Genomic DNA, 13395 nt, shown 5'->3' on the forward strand with positions numbered 1-13395 from the left:
CCCGATATAATTAACAGTTTAAACTGTTACCTTTTTAAACGAAATTTACATGCCCATTGTGCAACCACTTGCCTGCTCCCAGGAGCTTCTAGCTCACCCCGGGGTAGAGAAACCCATGAACTCGCGACCCCGCGCCAACGGCAAATAACGGCCGGAGCGGGTCGCTGAGTGCTCCGAGGAGTGGGGACAAAACCCTCCCCGCCCCCAGCTCAGCCAGAGGCCTAGAGCCGTTGGAAAACCAAGCGAGCAACCGCCCTACCCGTCAAAATATTTAGAGTCTGCCCGCCCACAGCCTGAGCGGCCTTACGTCACCACCTGAGTAACCCGATCAGCCAATCAGCGAGTAGCCCGGCCCTACAGGCCTGACGCAGCCTGCCCCCCGGGGCCAATAGGAGAACTAGGTTAGGAGCCCTCCCCCCCTTTCGCATGGCCTGGCGCGGGGCCGGGGCTGTTCCTCCTCGGTCGGCTTCCGTCCACAGTATCACAGTCACGATAGCGCCCGTGGGACGGTCGGACCAGTCCCTATCTCTACCTGCAGCGGCAACTGAGCAGGACTCATCGTGAGAGCGGGTGGGGAGTGCCCGGCCTGAGAGCCGCGCGTCGTTATGCGCTGCTCTCCTCTCCCCCCCCCAAACAACAGCAACGTGCCGACCCAGCGCGCTAGCCACGCTCCGCGGACTGCCTCCGCCCCCCTTCCTCACGCACGCGCAGAACGTAGAATCCGCATTTCGTGGCCCCGCCCCCCCTTCTCTCCCTTCTCCCGTCCTCGCTCCTCCTCACGCTGCCACGGACCCTGGTCACTCAAGGCCCGCGCTGGCTTCTTCCCGCTTGGAGCCCCGCCTTCATCCGCCCTGGGGCGGGGCTGCGCCCCTCCCCCCTCCTCGGGCGGTGGTTGTTGACTAGAGACTCGCGTGGCTGGGGTCAGCGCGCGGCGCAGGCCAGACGGCTCCGCCGCCCTGCGGACGGGTACGGTGACTTCTATTTTCGGGCAGGGGCTGAGGGCTCGGGCGCGGCCCCCTCGGCTGCCGTCCCCGGGTGTGTGTCGGGGGCCCTCCCCTCCCTGTGCCCAGAGTAGGTGGGGCCAGGGCGGATCCCGTGGTCAGTGCCACGCTTGGCCCCTGTCAGCCTCACCCACCCTACTCTGCCCCCCGGAACCCTCCGCCCCGGCCCGGCCCTGACCCGCCCCGAGCGGCCCCCTGGCAGCATGTCACCGTCCCACGGCTGCCTGCGATGGACCCGCCCTGGCCCTGCGCTTTGCCAGCGATGAGCCCCGTGTGCCGTGTCTTCAGCCTGGCTGTGCCCCCTGCCGCGGGACAGGCCCTGCCACGCAGACCTCTGCCCGAGGTTCAGCAGTGAGGACTCCGTCACGCCGCCTGCAGCCCACGGCCAGGGCTGTCTTAGCTGCCATCGAAAGCCCACCTGCCCCTCCTAGTGCCGAACTACTACCCTGCCGGCCCGTCTTCTTCTAGCTGCCACACCCCCGCTCCTTCCTGCTGCCAAACCCACCTGCCCCTTTCTCCCCCCCCCCCCCCCGCTTCTTCCTGCTGCCAGACCCACCTGATCCTTCCAGTACTGAACCACTACCTTCTCCAGGATCCTTCCAGCTGCCAATCCCTCCTGCCCTTCCCAGTGTTGATCACAAACCCACCCAAGTTCCTTTTAGCCGATACACCCATCTGCATCTAACAGTGCTGAATACCTACCTACCCAACCCACTTGCATCTCCCAGTGCAGAGCACCTACCTGTCCACCCACCCTCTTTCCACCAAATCCATCTGCACCTACCATTGCCGAACCCCTACCTATACCAATGACAAGTGCTCATCTCAGATACCCTATCTTTTCCTCATGGAAAGCTAATCCTTCCATTAGCAATACAATGCATAATCAAACCTAATGCGCTTTTTTCTTCTGATGTGATGCATCAACAGGCATACTTTTAATGAAAGTAAACCACCTTTCTGTAACAGACTTCTACGAGGATTAACATATGGTAAAATGCACATTGTGCTACTAGCGTTCCAGTGAATGGTAGAATTCCATAGATTTTCACATAGGACAGCCATGGACAGCTGCAATGTGGTTAACCTGATTGCTCAGTTTGACTTTTTTTTTTTTTTTTTAAATAAATATTACATTGATGTCCAGGGGCCCCAGCTGGACACACATTGTTCAGGGATACAAATGGGCAATGAGAGACAGCTCCAAAGAGCTTGCAAGCTAAAATGGGACAAGTTGCAGCAAGAGGGTATGGAACACAACAGAGGGCGGAGAGATTAGGCAGAAGATAAGTCTGACAGTAATATAGATACAAAATGGTACATATTCTTAGCAACACGTAGAACTTGGAAGCGTCACACTTTTTTATAAGTATTAATTGCTGTAAAATTACTGTATATTTTAAAGTATTTGCTTCTTGTTAATATAATGAATATCAAAAAGGATTTATCCAGTGTAGGTGGTTAGCTGACAACAGAGGTTTTTAAAAATAGCTGAGTCACTTTTATATATTTGTATACTTCACTTTATGTGAGTTTTATTATTTCTTATTTAAAGCTCTGTAGGTCTGTGTGTTGCTGAATGGACAATTCCAAGGAACAGGTGTCTGCCCGTGAGAGCTAACAGTCTAGGAACAATGCAAATACAATACTACTCCACAGCAGGTAAATATATCGAAACATGAATTCACAAACTAACTACTAAGGAAAAGCAATACAACAGCTGGAAGAAAAGGTGAGGACATAATTGTGCTTGGGTTACTAGTTAAAAGAAGCATTGAATCAGATGTGTGGTAAGATTTTTTTTGTGTGTGAAAGAGTGGGAGTTTTGTTTTGCAGTGATTGGGAGGATATTCAAAAATGATGGGTGTTAGTGTATAGGTGTTTAGGTCTTGTTGAGGATAGAATAAAAAATGTTTATCCTAGTGTAGACAGGGCAAGTTGTATTTTAACACATTAAGTGGTTGAGATAAGCATTAGGAGACAGGTATGGGTTCACCTTGACCAGATAACACATGTTAAAATACGACTTGTCCTATCTGTACTTGAGTGTTAAAACATATTTAATATCAGCTCTCACCTTAATGGGAGGAGAGAGTCAAATAATGCAGAGGTTTGAAAAGAGGGTTGTGATAGAAAATATATGTCAAACTATTTAGCACACTACAAAAACCAAAACACTTCTGAATAGTTGTTCTTGGTTGTGTTATGTTTAGTATTTTAAATAGTTAAGATTGTCATAATATTGAATGTTAAAATAGTTTTCAAAATGTGTGAAACAGCTGTCTTTTTGTGCCAGAACACAGTATATGAAACTACACAAATGTTGTCTGAATTTGGAGTGTTTAGTATGAATCTGTTATATACAGTTTTTTTCAATGTTATGTTTAGATGTTCCTGGAATCTATATAATTAACGGAAGGTGATGTTAACCTGTAGTAGGAGTATTCCATTTGGACTCATAATGAAGGGATTTAGTGTACCCTCTGTGCATTCACGTGTAATGATAATTAACAGATTTCCGCTTTGCTATCTTTTATCTAAGGTGTACGTATTAAGTTCCATTAATCTTTCTTCTTAGGTCATGCCCTCCATTCCTTTTGTCAACTATATATTCCTTGTAATTTATCAGTGTTGGTGGGGGGTTTTATAGCAAGCAGAACAAAACCCTTTATAGTACTCCCAAGTGTGGTATTAGCCAGGCTGGCGTAAAGAGGAATTATTACTTCTCTGGCCCTAAAAAAATTGTATTTTTCCCCCATGTATACATATTAGTATATATAGCATTCACTTTTCTTGTGATAGCATCACACTGCAAGCTCATGTCTAGGAAATACGCTGTAGGGAACAATCCTGCCCTGGTATGGGAATGAAGTAGATGATCTCATATCTTTTTAGACTCTAATTTCTGTGATTTGTTGTATGCTGTCACTCCAGATCTTTTACTTTACTGCTCTCAAAGCAACAATATTCTATTTTTTTCTTTTGCATAGTGTTCTGGTGGGGCAGTGACTCATGTTGCCCTCATATGACCTATTTTCTCCTTGTACAACAAAAATGATTTAAAGGACTGGGAAAATGACTTTGAAAGATTAAGTGAATTAAATACGGTAGGTAAATTTGTCACTGACATGAGAGGTTGAGCAGAGGCTGGAAAATGACTGTGTATATGTAAACTCCAAAGAAGGGGCTGAAATACACCAAAGGAATATAATTAGAAATAATACTCTTGCCTGGTCTGAAGACTGGATGAAAATTATTATTGTGCAGCAGTGACTTATTTTCTCTTGAATGCTCTGTTTTAACCTGTGTGGGTTTCATACTTCCTCTGTAGAGTTTCTGGAGAACATCTATTCTGTCTGACAAAGGGAAACAATACATTCCAGACTGAAATGGTCGTTCCCAGCAGAAAGACAGAGAATTCTGATCTTACCATCTCATTTATACAGAATGATTTTATAGTAACAAGTGTAATTGTTCAAATTACTTAATATTAACAAACATTTAGAAAATAAAGGATATTGCATATAAATTTTATTTCATATACTGTTTGACTAGTAAAGATTAGAAGAACTAGTAAAATCAATAGATTGTAACATACTGTTACCCCCATTAACCTGAGTGGTTAACCAAAAATTTGGGGTCTTGCAAGTTGTTCCAGTTCGGAGAAATGGGTGATGGAGTCAAGTATTTCTTTAATGCAAATCTGTTTATTTACAAAGGATGTGCAAAGACCTTGTTTTCCTCAGTATGGTAGGAATCAAACAGGAGAAAATTTCCTTGCTTACAGTTCTAAGCCTCTTTCAGCCAGCACTGAACCCAAAAAGCTTTCTTTCTAGGCTTTTTTAAGGGTCAGTGCTTTTGCAGGCTGTGTTCTTGGCTTTCTGCTCCTTTTCTGAGTTCTCTGGTGGTGGTTTTCTGTGAAAGAGAGACAGAAGATCTTCACAAAACAATAGCCAGCAAAACCCTTCAGTGCATACATACTTTGCCTGTGCCTTTGTTTTGGGTGTACCTGTGTTTTGGGTGGAGGCTGCTATTGCTTCAGTTATCTTGTTCCATAAAGGTGCTTAATGGGTGCTTACCACTATCTTAAATGAAGGGCAGTGGTTATGCTTAACCTATAGCAATATTTTGCGATAATACAGCATCTCTCATTTGAGGATTTCAAAATACTTTATAAGGGGACTTGACTCTCAAGCATCTGTTCTAATCAAGGAGTCTCAGCTCTGTTTCTTGCTCTAACCGAATTATGCTTTATATCCACAGAAGCAAAGAGCCTCCCCAGCTAACAGAATCTTTCCCTTCAGGTTCTATTCCAAAATTAAAAAATGCTTATTTCACTAATGTTTTCAGGGTTACCCTAGGCAACCTACTAGAAGGACTTAATAGGGTACATGTCCTATATCTGTTATATTTGTACTTCCTGTCTGCCTTTATCTAATTTCAGTCTCCTCTTGTCTGTACTTCATTTCTTTAAACTTACTAAATTTTGTATTTTTCTATATCCTTTAGTGTTTACAGTGTCTTTCTAATCTAGTATTATAGGAGAGGGCTACAAAATTGGTTCTAAGTAGGCAAAAACAAGGGCAGTGGGACAAAGTAAAAGCTGACATAGGAAGAGAGGGATTTGCACAGTTCCTTAAAGATGGAAATAAAACTTACTGTGGAGAGCAAGAGGAAGCCAATTGTAGGAACTGAAGAGAAGAGTGTTATCAAAGCAGTGGAAGGGGAAGATTTATTTTAGGAGCAGTATTTGGTACAAGCTGGGCTCAGACTAGAGGAGATGCTGGGAGGCCAAATATGAGGAGACTGTTCTCCTTGAAATGACAGATGACATGTGTGAGCAAGGATTTGAAATGGAGAAAAAGTTTAAGGAAAAAACAGACAGGATTTGGTGACCGCCTGAATGCAGGGTGAGGAAAGGAGATACAAGTCTAATATGAAATTGAGATTGCAAATCTGGATGATGTGAAGGATGGTGAAAGAATTTTGGAGAAAGGAGGGAGAAGGGATCGTTTAGGAGATATGCGGAGTTTGCATTTTGGTTATTTTCAGTTGATGGGGCGGGGGAGAGAGAGATCCAGGGTTAGATATGCAAAGGATAGCAAAAGGTTTCAGACTGAAAAGAGGAGAGGAAAGATTAGGGATCTAAGAATCATTGTAGATATATGGTAGTTGAAGATCTGAGAGTGGGTGTGGTTATTTAGTGTTAATTTTTAAAAGAACGTTTTTAATTCTTTAAGAACTATAGGATACATAAGTGATCTGCATACTTCTCATTGAAGTATTTTCCTTTTTTGGAAGTCTGCCCCTGCTATTTATGGTACTACCATTCTCCCAAGCTCCACTGCAGTCCATTTAACTGTCTCCACAGAAAAAATGCAAAGTGAAATTTAGCAAAAACTTCAGGTCATGCATTTAGGGACTAATAAGAACTTTTGCTATAAGCTGCAGACACATCAGCTGGAAGTGACAGAGGAAGAGAAGGACCTTGGCGTATTGGTTGATCACAATATGACTATGAGCCACCAATGTGATGTGGCCGTGAAGAAAGCAAATGCGGTCCTAGGATGCATCAGATGAGGTATTTCCAGTAGAGATAGGAAGGTGTTACCATTTACAAGGCGCTGGTAAGACCTCATCTGGGATACCGTGTGCAGTTCTTGTCTCCGATGTTTAAGAAAGATTAATTCAAACTGGAACAGAGAAAGGCTACTGGGATGATCTGAGGAATGAAAAACCTGCCTTATGAGATGAGACTCAAAGAGCTTGGCTTGTTTAGCCTAACCAAAAGAGGGCTGAGGGGAGATATGATTGCTCTCTATAAATACATCAGAGGGATAAATACCAGGGAGGGAGAGGAATTATTTAAGTTCAGCACCAACGTGAACACAACAACAAATGGATATAAACTGGCCATCAGGAAGACTAGACTTGAAATTAGACGAAGGTTTCTAACCATCAGGGGAGTGAAGTTCTGGAACAGCCTTTGAAGAGGAGCAGTGGGGGTAAGAAACCTAGCTGGCTTCAAGACTGAGCTTAATAAGTTTATGAAAGGGATGGCAATTGGCAATTGACTTATCTTAGATTACTAGTGGTAAATGTGCCCAATGGCCTCTGAAGGGATGTTAGACAGGGTGAGTTCTGAGTTACTACAGAGAATTCTTTCTGGATGTCTGGCTGGTGAGTCTTGCCCACGCGCTCAGGGTTGAACTGATTGCCATATTTGGGGTCGGGAAGGAATTTTCCCCCAAGGCAGATTGGTATAGGCCCTGGGGATTTTTTGCCTTCCTCTGTAGCATGGAACACTGATCACTTGCTGGTGGATTCTCTGTACCTTGAAGTCTTTAAATCATTATTTGAGGACTTCAACAACTCAGTCTTAGGTTAGGGGTCTATTACAGAAGTGGGTGGGTGATGTTTTGTGGCCTGCATTGTGAAGGAGGTCAGACTAGATTATCATAATGGTCCCTTCTGACCTTATAGTCTGAGAGTCTATGAGCCTAAACCTGTGTGAAATTTGGTCAAGTTTTAGAGAAAAAACAGGAATTTATTCCAAGCCCATTTTAGAATACATCCTTACCTATGGAGTCATTATTAGATACCTCCAAAAATATTATATTCAGGTCCTTTTACTGTACTGCTTATATCTCCTTTTAAAATGTAAAATATGCAGCTGATTTTTGATAGGGGAATGAAAGTTGTGCAACATGCTATTTTTGGCCAAGTTTTAGGAAGACATATAACCAAGCGTCTACCAGAATACTTAGTGTTACAAATACATTGACAACTATGTTTTTGCAGCTGGTTTGTGACAGGTTAGCCCCTCCCCCCCACCAAAAAAAAAAAAAAAGATTGAGTTATGTCCATTCTGCAGTTTTTCTGTGGCTGAACTATTTTCATGTCCACACACACCATGCTACTTAATTTTGTTTGTATAAATTAATTCTGGGAAAATCTTGACAGCTTTTCCGTACCATTGAGTGTCCGGAGAGCACACACGCTGAGCAGCACGGCTCCACCAACATGTGTGGTGAATTCATTCTTGGATCTGCTACTACACAGAGAGCAGGGAGGAAATAGGACAAGTCAAATTTTTTTTCTGGACGTTTTTCTAAGAGAGATGCTCTAGGAATTATTTTAGGGAAGTTCTGTGGCCTATGTTATACAGGAGATCAATCTAAATTATCACAATGGTCCCTGCTGGCCTTTGAATCTATGAATCTGTGAAATCAGTTACACAGCTATGATTACAAAACAGTTTTGAAAAAGAAATAAAACTTTTTATAAATGTGCATGTGAGTGATCCATTGATCAGCCTGAAATGCAAGTCCTCATGCATATATTATGAATTGCTAGTGTAATAGTGTTTCCTATTACAGTTAAATTACATATGAAACGTTATCAAGAATTAGTAATTATAAAGTACTTTAACAAAACATTCTGTTTGATAAATGGGAATTATTACCAGTGAATACATTTAAGTATTCCTTAAAAAGAAAATATCTAGGTACAAAAACTGAGATAATAAATACATATAAAAACCCAACAGTCTGTTGAAAGGAGTTGATGTTGTGATGAAATACCATTTTTTTAAATAATTGGTAAGGATCTTTGTTTACTATTGGCATTGCAAATACTTACATTTTACTGTTAAATTACAGAACCCCAAGTAAATTATGTGAACAGTAAAGTACGTTGTCGCTTAGCAACCTAAACTAGTTTGGTGAAGCAAAGATTGTTTTTAAAATTCTAGTACACTTGTTTATTTTTGTACTTATTTTATATATTTTCTGTTTTAGACAATAAAATATCATTTCACTAAAGCGAAACGGAAGTCATTATCTTTCATGTGAGGTGTTATTGACTGGCACCTCAAAGAGCAACTGCACTTTGAGAGGCACACAGTAAGAGATACTGACTTTTGTTCAAGGGCTTGGACATGGGGGATGTGATGTGACTGCAGCTTCCCTCTCCAAACAGTGCCGCATGACTGATGAGGGGGATTGTGAACACACAGAAAACCAGCTGATCTGGAATCTATAAGGCACATCCACAGTTTGTAACGTGAACATTGCTGCATTGTGCTAGAGCACGAGTACCAGAAAATTAAGCTAGCTATACCTAAAAATGAAACTGATGTACGTATTTTAATTGTTCAAGTTGTATAAAATGCAAAAAGTAAAGAGCATAACTGGTGAAAATTACATTTGTTTTAGATATATTTAAAAATTAGTCTAAGGTATTTTAGGTAAAGGATTTTCTAATGTATCTTGAAACCTTTTAAGATAACAGACAGAACTGCAGTTCTAGAAGTTTAAAAAAGATCTTTAACTTGTGATTAATTAGCATACTTGAAATAGAAGTGAATGATAAAAATAATGATGGAACACCAATATGCAGTTTTATGGAACTATTTTAAACCAAAACAATATTATGATTAAAGCCAGGAAAAACACTTTAGGCCTAATCTAAAACCCACTAAGTTAGTGCAGAAACCAAGGAATGGACCTTTTTTCGTTGATTCCTAGGCCAGAAAGAACCGTTGTGATCATCTAGTCTGCCTTCCTATATAACAATTCACAGAACTTCTACAAGTTAATTCCTAGAGCATATGTTTTAGAAAAATAACTGATCTTGATTTGAAAATTGCTGGTGATGGCAAATCCACCATGACCTTTAGTAAATTGATCCAATGGTTAATTACTCGCACTGTTAAAATTTTACACCTTATTTCCAATCTGAATTTGTCTAGCTTCATCTTCAAGCCTTTGGATTGTGTTGCACCTTTTCCTGTTAGTTTGAAACATCTATTAGTAAGTATTTTTTCCTCATGTAGGTGAATAACTTTATACTTGCTTTCACTTTACTAAGGGTATATCTATCCTGCAATCTGAGCTGTGATTGCAGCATGTGTAAACGTATCGGAGCTAGCTTTTATCTAGCTAGTGCAAGTATCGATAGCAGTGAAGCAACAAGTGCACGGACTTCAATGACTGCTAAATACCTGAATAAATATCCAGGGTTCCGGTCAGGCTTGTACAGTTTGCGCTGAAGCCTGTGCTGTAGCTGTTTCTCTTCTATTGGTACTTGCTCTATCTTGATTAAAGCTAGCTTTATGTCTACATGTGCTTCAATCACACCTCTGGTTGCAGTTTAGACATTCCCTAAGTCTTTTGAAAGCTTTTAAATGGTTGTTTCTGGTTGGGCCTTCTGTCATTGTACTGTTTTTTTGGGGGGGGCAACCTGCACCCCACAGTGGTGAAACCATGGTGGGATAAGGACTGAGCATTTGTCATCCAAGTTTGTTCACCAAAAAAAGCGTCAAACAGCTACTGACTGGCACCTCAAAGAGAAATTGCACTCTGAGAGGCAAACACAGTAGGAGATACTGACTTTTGTTGAAGGGCTTGGACATGCGGGATGTGGCTTGACTGCAGCTTCCTTCTTCATGAGGGATGAGGTGGATTGTGAACACACAGAAAACCAACTGATCTGGAATCTAGAAGGAGTGTTGACAGTTTGTAATGTGAACATTGCTGCATTGTGCTAGAGTATGGGAACCAGAAAATCAAACTAGCTCCAAACAATGATGCATGACTGTCCAACTAATAAAATTATCTTTGCTTATACTTAATAAAAAATAGGACTGTCCAATAGAAAAATTGATTTTTAAAGATGTCAAATGTGCATTTTGCAGATAAATAATAGGTCTTTAAACTTTAATCTGCAAAGTGACAATTGCATTTCCAGTGTTTTGGTACATAACATACAGTGCCTAACATATTAGGCACTACAACTAATATAAATAATAATAGGTGTACAAAGACACTTTTAAAATATGCAAAAAATAGGTTTTTGGAGTATGCACTTAGAATATAAAACACCTGAAATATTTCATGCCAGTGTTTAGAACTAGTGTGTTGTTATCCATTATGTTAAATGATTTTTCAAATAATTTATAGGCACTGGTTCATAGGCTCCTGAATCCCCAAACTGTGGTTTTCCTAGGAGAAGTGAATAGAGCTGGAATGGCAATCTGGAAACTGCTGGGGAAATTGGGTATGGCATAGGCTCCTACAGAGAGTGGTATTCCACTCACAGCTGAATCTTTTTCTTTTTCTTGTGGCTTTAAAACTAGAACAAAATATCTGATTGCGGGGGAAACGACAATTTGTTAGGAGTAACACACAAAACATTGTCGTTAGAGTCAAATTTTGGAATTTGCACCTGAGTTCTAATGATTTTAAAAACAAATCTGCATTTTTATGAAGTTTCCTTATCAGAGGCATGTTGTAAAGTGCTTCGCTTTCTCTTGGGTTGCTGCATTACAGAGGTGAGGCTTGTGGAGGAATGAGGGATGCAGATCTGATGATCTAGTCTAGCAATTATTTCCCTTTTTTAAAAATAAGGCATTTTAGATCAGGAGAAGCAGAGAAGAATCCAAAAGAAAAGTTTGTTTCTATGTAATCCTAGTCTTTGGTTAAATCTTTAAACCACCTCAGTTGAAAAAGAGAGAACAGCAGCTTGCTGCTTTTTTCCTCTCTCTCTTCCAAAGGTCAGGGTCATGGAGCATCTTGGGAAACGTGTTTTTGTTTGGCTTTGGCTTTCCTACAGAGTTCAGGGCTGAGCCAAGACAACAACTTATGTGTTCCTTACTGTTTTAGTTGCCAAGTGTAGTTCAAGTTGTGATACCTCAGGCTAGTATAGAAACTGAATTTAAGGACAGAAACTAAACAAAAAAAAAATTGTGGGAGGAAGAAGAGAGAAAAAAGAGTGAACCGTTCGTCAACACACATTTTCTCACTGCCAAATATAGGAGCAGAGGCTGCAACCTGCCCTTATCTTTCAAAACGTGCATTGTCAGTTGCTAATAGTATTCAGACAAAAAGGGGACTCTGTGGATGCTACACATATATGCATGAGTGGTGGGGTTTTGAGTGGTTTTGTTTGTTGGCTTTTGAGGTAGGGGAGAAGTGAGTTACTCCAAAAAATTCCAGAGAATTTATACCAAAGGATATGAAAATCAACCCTCAGAGATTTTTTCCATTCAGTGAAAAATTAGATATATTTTAAGGTTGTGTTTTAGAAATGACTGATAAAGTATTGTTCCAACTGTGACCTATTTCAAATGGTAAGTATGTAGTTGGCCTGCTAGACCAGCAGAGGTATTAGGTTAATGATTTGTTAGTGTTTGGTCTGAAGAAGAAGTGCAGCCACTGTCTGCCACAGATATTAATACAGTACATGCCCTCTGATAAAGTAATCAGCAGCCCCAGTAACACTTCATCTATTTTAGGAGATGCTTAGTCATCCTTGCTCCAGACTCCAGCAGATTTTAGGCACTGCTCCCCTCTCTTTGCCAGTGAAGTCAGTGAACGACAGCTAAAAAAGATTTCAAGGGAGCAACTAAGTTAGTTCTATTTTTATCAAGGTGGAGAGATTAATTTTGGTATGTCTTGCTACATGATAAACCGTAAGGAAGTATTTTCTTAGTCTCTGAATTCTATTAGTAACAATCAGAAGACTTTGATTATGTTGGTGTATCTAACAGTTTTTGCCTTATAGTTGTTTTGTGCCTGCTAAATATGTAGTGTGGTTTGTAAAATAATATTTCTTTGTAGGAAATTTAATATGGACATGCCCATTTCCTTAAAGTCAGATTAAAAAATGCATATTTTAAAACAAATTTCTTTACCTGTGTTGATATCATACCTTAGGTTAGTAAACTGAAGAATTTTTAAAAGCTAACTTTTCTACCAGTTTTATTAATTGTTTTTTTTTTTTTTTTTTTTTTGCGTGCCACTCAGTCTGGACAATGAAACCATACTCCACTTATTTAATTATTCTCAGATTCTAGTCATCTTAACTTTATGGTTCTTGTGTTCTACCTAGTGCTTTATTGTTTGGATTGCTGTGGAATAATATTTGTTCAATAAACAAAACTATTTTCCACTGCAATAAGTTTTAAAAAAATAATGGAAACATTTGTCTTCATCTCATGCTCTGTTGTTAAAGCTTACTTTTCTAGAATATATGTTTTGGATGTTATTTGATCAGAAAGTAATCCAGAATAAGCATACAGTTTACATAAAGTATGATTGTTGAAGTGTGGTTATTTGTTTGACAGATTGAACTATTGCCCACACACTCTAGGGCACTGCACCTTTACCTTTCCATGGGCTCACGGTGTAACTCAGTTAATTTAGGCACCCCCACCCTTTCCCACTTCTTAGGGCTCCAGGCGAAAGGCACCTACTATTACCCAGTTCCTAGGGCTCAGAGCGTAACCGTCTGCCAATTTGCCAGGCCTTTTTCCAGTGACCTCCTTAACCTTTATTTATTAACAGTTACCAAAACAGAATATACATGCTAAGCATACGATGCTTGCCATTCC

General features: G+C 40.8%; 1 protein-coding gene across 6 annotated transcripts in view; it reads left to right on the forward strand.

The window, feature by feature from the left end:
- The first annotated feature begins 419 nt into the window (after positions 1–419).
- The window catches only part of FBXL4 (F-box and leucine rich repeat protein 4), a 110448-nt gene continuing 97472 nt past the window's right edge, over positions 420–13395 (forward strand). Inside the window, exons 1-5 of one of the 6 annotated variants that reach the window (XM_067530060.1) lie at positions 883–966; positions 2557–2663; positions 3992–4108; positions 6447–6582; positions 9754–9814. The gene's annotated coding sequence lies outside the window, so the exon portion shown is untranslated. Of the gene's footprint in view, positions 571–882; positions 967–2556; positions 2664–3991; positions 4109–6446; positions 6583–9753; positions 9815–13395 lie in introns of those variants that run through there. The other 5 variants (XM_067530062.1, XM_067530061.1, XM_067530063.1 and 2 more) reach the window with 5 other exon arrangements.

Source organism: Emydura macquarii, unplaced genomic scaffold, assembly GCF_026122565.2.
Source record: "Emydura macquarii macquarii isolate MOO-44397 ecotype Brisbane River unplaced genomic scaffold, CSIRO-AGI_Emac_v2 contig_3019, whole genome shotgun sequence".
NCBI lineage: Eukaryota > Metazoa > Chordata > Testudines > Chelidae > Emydura > Emydura macquarii.